This window comes from Rhinopithecus bieti, unplaced genomic scaffold, assembly GCF_001698545.2.
Source record: "Rhinopithecus bieti isolate Rb0 unplaced genomic scaffold, ASM169854v2 scaffold_14854, whole genome shotgun sequence".
NCBI classification, from domain to species: Eukaryota; Metazoa; Chordata; class Mammalia; order Primates; family Cercopithecidae; genus Rhinopithecus; species Rhinopithecus bieti.
In genome coordinates this window covers 182,566-188,625 of record NW_016807908.1, presented here as the reverse complement: position 1 = coordinate 188,625, position 6,060 = coordinate 182,566, and positions in this window count along the sequence as shown.

Here is a 6,060-nt window from a genome sequence, read left to right as displayed (position 1 = left end):
TCTTTAGCTGGGAGAGTACCTTGCAATGGAAAGTAGCAACATTTACAGAAGTATAATATTGCAATTAATCTATAGTTATACTTGAGTATTGTATTCAAACAAGAGCAGATTGTTTGCCAGTTACTAATTTACTGCTTCTCAGGTTCAAATGCACTATTTATTGCCTGCTCTTTGAAAATGGAGAAGGGCCCTTGAAATTTTTCTGTTTTGCCAGCTGGTATGATGTTAAGCTTTGTCAATAGAGGGTGCTGGAGAAATATTGCAGAAGAGTATGTTTTTCTTCCTAGTTCCAGTGTCTTTTCTTGATAGGCTCCTGCTCTGTGCATGGCATTTGCCTTGCCATTCTGTCAGTGTATACAGGGCACAGCTTTCTTCAGTACTCAGTTTCTGCAAAGTATGTCTCCTCCAGCATTGGGCTCCTTTAGTGAATGGCTTCTCCAGGGCTCAGCTTCTGCAGTGCATGGCAACCAACAGCATTTCAGCATCCAGCATCATCCCCTGGTAGTCCCTTGGCAGTTCTGCAACAAGTTCCAATGCAGGACATCTCCCTGTGTATGGCTTTCTCTGGTGCCCCAGACAGATTTCCAGAAAGTTCCACCAGTATGGCACCTTGTTGACTTCTCTCTATCCAGTGTGCTATGACGGTGCTCTCTCCAACAAGGTCTGGATATCAGCCCTAGAAGGAGAGGAGTTCTTTCTTGGGTACTCTGTCTCAGCCTAGGGGTGATATTTGTAATATCTGTATTCTTTAGAATTTTCTTTACTTCTTATTAGCTTATCCATCAGAACTCTAATCTTCTGTTATAAACGTTCCCTGTTAAAATTATTATGTAGTTTCTGTCTCCTGGTTGGACATTGACTTGTAGAGTTGAGTAGGTTGCATTATTTCTTCTTCTTCTTCTTCTTCTTCTTCTTCTTCTTCTTCTTCTTCCTTCTTCCTTCTTCCTTCTTCCTTCTTCCTCCTCCTCCTCCTCCTTCCTCTTCGTCCTCCTCCTCCTCCTCCTCCTCCTCCTCCTCTTCCTCTTCCTCTTCCTCTTCCTCTTCCTCTTCCTCTTCCTCTTCTTCTTCTTCTTCTTCTTCTTCTTCTTCTTCTTCTTCTTCTTCTTCTTCTTCTTTTTTGAGACAGGGTCTTAACTCTGTCACCCAGGCTGGTGTGCAGTAGTGTGATCCTAGCTTACTGCAGCCTTTGAACTCCTGGGCTCAAACAATCCTCCTACCTCAACCTCCTACGTAGCTAGGACTATAGGCATGTGCCACCACACCTTTTTATTTTTGTAGAGCTAGGATCTTGCTATGTTGCCCGGGCTGGTCCCCAACTGCTGGCTTCAAGTGATCATCCTGCCTTGGCCTCCTAAAGCTCTGGGATTACAGGCATGAACTACTGCACCCAGCCCATTGCTACTTCTTCATCTGATTTGCCTAAATGACTTTAGTCTAACAGGATTAAAATGCAGTACTGAAAGTTGGCTTTTTAGTGTTAAATATTCAATACCTTAGCAAGCGTATTTTCTACAAAACAACTCATCCAGGCACATTGCATTCAATCTATATAATATACAAATTCTTTTCTAATGATGAAGTGAATTATTTTTATCAATTAAGATGATTTGGTTGCAAGAAGTAGAAATGGCCTGGCTAACTTAAGCAGAAAAAGGAATGTATGGGAAGAAGACAATGCCTGGCTATTGCAGAAATCTTTAGTAGTCTAGAAAGAGTAGAGATAGGCTTTGAGAGCAAGGGGGAAGAGAATGTCGTTTGACAGGTTTTGGCTTAGAAAGATGATTCAAAAGAAGGATACATTTTTGGGTGGGATATTAATTCTCTGCAACGTGGGTTTCCCATGTCACTTAGAGAAAAAGCCAAAGGCTTCACAGTGGCCCGTAGGCCTTATGTGACTAGGCTCAATGCCTTGCACTTACTGGAATACCTTCTTCCTGTAACACTTTCCTTCAGATGTTTGCCTGACTTACTCCCTCTCTTCCTACAAGTCTTTGTTCCACTGTCATCTCAGTAAGATCTTTCCTGCCACTCTCTTTAGATTCATAGCCCTGACCTGGTACTCCCTATCAGTCTTCCCTTATTTGTTTTCCTCTGTAGCAATTATCACCTTCTAAGATACTACATAACCTACTTATTTTGTCTTTTGTTTGTCTCCCTCTGATTAATATATAAGTTCTGCAAGGCAGGGCTTTAAAAACTTTTTTTTTTCAATGCTGCATCCTTACTATTTAGAACAGTGTCTAAATATTTGTGGATAAATAAATGAATGAACTTTCTGTATTATTAGGCTGAATATGATTCACACTTACATACTTTATAATTTTACTCATATTTTGGATGTGTATATGTATGTGTATGTGTCTTCAATTATATAACCAGAACTAAAAAGGTAACAGGCTTTGGGTTACGAACAACTTTCTTGGTGGCCTTCACTTCTTGAATAAGGGATTCCCATAATTGGCTTGCTTTTAAGTGGTATTTTGCCCGTTTTAAAAATTAATGATTGCAGTGAGCATTTGCTTTTCTTGCCTCCTACTAGCTATCCCTCTTCTTAACAGCACCCTATTTTGCTTTTGTGGGGCTATCAATCAGTGACCTGATGACTGGAAGGCATTTACATTTGTGAGAAGAGTGATATAAACACCCAAAATATCGGGCACTTTTCCTTCGTAATCTCTGCAGTACTCCCTGAAGTGACATGCCTCAGGTCACGCTTCTGCTTTTGCCTGAGGTTGCCTTAGTTCCTGCCCTTTCTGAGCATGTTTATTCCCCATTCAATTCCATTTTGTGAGTTATCCCATCTTTCCCCCATACATTTCTTTTTCTGCATGAGTTAGCCAGGCCATTTCTATGTCTTGCAACCAAATTATCTTAACTAATAAAATAATTCACTTTATTATGAGAGGATAATTTGTATGCTATTGTATATAATGAATACAATATGCCTGGATTAGTTACTTGATAGACAATATGCTTTTTAAAATACTGAACGTTGGACATAAAAAATAATCCAACTTTCGTTAGTGCATTTCCATCTTGATAGACTAAAGGCATTTAGGCAAATCAGGTCAAGAAACGGAAATGATATAACCTCTACTGATGTTGTATTAGATACAATATATGATGTTCTGGGTGCCTCCTCTAGATTTATTGTCACCATTGGTAGTTTTAGAATGAATAGTTGATACACTTACACTCGGTAACACAGAGATGAAGGAATCTGAAGTCAATTTATGCAACCAAAAAGCATGTTACTTACTGTTTTGCTCTCCATAGAGCATCTTCATTTTATAAGAACCAGAATAAATTTTACAGATTAATGGAGAAGTGCTCCACAAACTTCATTTCTTTCTTTCTTTCTTTTTTTTTTTATTATACTAGTGTAGTTCTAGGGTACGTGTGCACAACATGCAGGTTTGTTACACAGGTATACATGTGCCATGTTGGTTTGCTGCACCCATCAGCCTACATCATTTACATTATGTATTTCTCCTAATGCTATCCTTCCCCAACCCCACCCCAACAGGCCCCAGTGTTCGCCCTCCCTGTGTCGGGGCATGTGTTCTCATCTGTCCACCTCCCAACATGAGTGAGAACAGCAGTGTTTGGTTTTCTGTGCTGTGATATTGATGCGTGAGAATGATGGTTTCCAGCTTCATCCATGTCCCATACAAAGGACATGAACTCACATGAACTCCATCTTTTTTCCTAATGGCTGCATAGTATTCCATGGTGTTCATGGGCCAGCATTTTCTTATCCAGTCTATTCATTCTGATGGACATTTGGGTTGGTTGCCAAGTCTTTTGTTATTGTGAATAGTGCTGCAATAGAACAATATGTGTCATTGTGTCTTTATAGTAGAAGATTTATGAATAGTCCTTTGGGTGTTATATGCAGTAAAGTGGGATTGCTGAGTCAAATGGTATTTCTAGTTCTAGATCGCCTTGAGGAATCTGCCACACCCTGTCCATTTTTCCGCGGTCTTCCACATATGGTTGAGACTAATTTACACTCCCACCAACGCAGTGTCAAGAGGGCATTCGCTAATTTCTCCACATCGCCTGCTCCAGAATCTGTTGTTTCCTGACTTTTTAATGATCGCCATTCTAACTGGCATGAGATGGTAGGCTGATTGTGGTTTTGATTTGCCTTTCCCTGATGACCATTCGATGATGAGCCATTTTTTCCCATATGTCTGGTTGGCTGCATAAAAGTGTCTTCTTTTGAGAAGTGTCTGTTCATATCAATTTGCCACTTTTTGAATGGGGTGTTTGTTTTTTTGCTTTGTAAATTTGTTAAGTTCTTTGTAGATTCTGGATACGTTAGCGCCTTTGATCAGATGAGGTAGATTGCAACAATTTTCTCCCATTCTGTAGGGTTGCCTGTTCCCTCTGATGATAATTTTTTTGTGTGCAGAAGCTTCTTTAGTTTAATTGGATCGCCATTTGTGCTATTTTGGCTTTTGTTGGGCGCATATGCTTTTGGTGTTTTAGGTGTTTTAGTCATGAAGTCTTTGCCCATGCCTATGTCTTGGATGGTATTGCCTAGGTTTTCTTCTAGGGTTTTTATGATTTCAGATCTTACATTTAAGTCTTTAATCCATCTTGAGTTAATTTTTGTTTAAGGTGTAAGGAAGGGATCCAGTTTAAGCTTTCTACATATGGCTAGCCAGTTTTCCCAGCACTATTTATTAAATAGGGAATATGTTCCCCATTGCTTGTTTTTGCCAAGTTTGTCAAAGATCAGATGGTTGTAGATGTGTGGTATTATTTCTGAGGCCTCTGTTCTTTTTATATATTTTTTATTATACTTTAATTTCTAGGGTACACGTGCACAACGTGCAGGTTGTATACATACGTATACCTGTGCCATGTTGGTGTGTTGCACCCATTAACTCATCATTTACATTGGGTGTGTCTCCTAATGCTATCCCTCCCCTCTCCCCCCACCCCACAACAGGCCCCGGTGTGATGTTCACCTTCCTGTGTCCAAGTGTTCTCGTTGTTCAATTCCCACCTATGAGTGAGAACATGTGGTGTTTGGTTTTTAGTCCTTATCATAGTTTGCTGAGAATGATGGTTTCCACCTTCATCCATGTCCCTACAAAGGACATGAGCTCATCATTTTTTTATGGCTGCATAGTATTCCATCGTGTATACATGCCACATTTTTTTAATCCAGTCTATCATTGTTGGATATTTGGGTTGGGTCCAAGTCTTTGCTATTGTGAATAGTGCCACAATAAACATACGTGTGCCTGTGTCTTTACAGCAGCATGATTTATAATCCTTTGGTATATACCCAGTAATGGGATGGCTGGGTCAAATGGTATTTCTAGTTCTAGATCCCTGAAGAATCACCACACTGTCTTCCACAATAGTTGAACTAGTTTACAGTCCCACCAACAGTGTAAAAGTGTTCCTATTTCTCCACATCCTCTCCAGCACTTGTTGTTTCCTGACTTTTAATGATTGCCATTCTAACTGGTGTGAGATGGTATCTCATTGTGGTTTTGATTTGCATTTCTCTGATGGCTAGTGATGATGAACATTTTTTCATATGTCTGTTGGCTGCATAAATGTCTTCTTTTGAGAAGTGTCTGTTCGTATCCTCTGCCGACTTGTTGATGGGGTTGTTTGTTTTTTTCTTGTAAATTTGTTTGAGTTCTTTGTAGATTCTGGATATTAGCCCTTTGTCAGATGAGTAGATTGCAAAAAATTTCTCCCATTCTGTAGGTTGCCTGTTCACTCTGATGGTAGTTTCTTTTGCTGTGCAGAAGCTCTTTACTTTAATTAGATCCCATTTGTCAATTTTGGCTTTCGTTGCCATTGCTTTTGGTGTTTCAGACATGAAGTCCTTGCCCGTGCCTATGTCCTGAATGGTATTGCCTAGGTTTTCTTCTAGGGTTTTTATGGTTTTAGGTCTAACATCTAAGTCTTTAATCCATCTTGAGTTAATTTTTGTTTAAGGTGTAAGGAAGGGATCCAGTTTCAACTTTCTACATGTGACTAGCCAGTTTTCCCAGCACCATTTGTTAAATAGGGAATCCTTTCCCCATT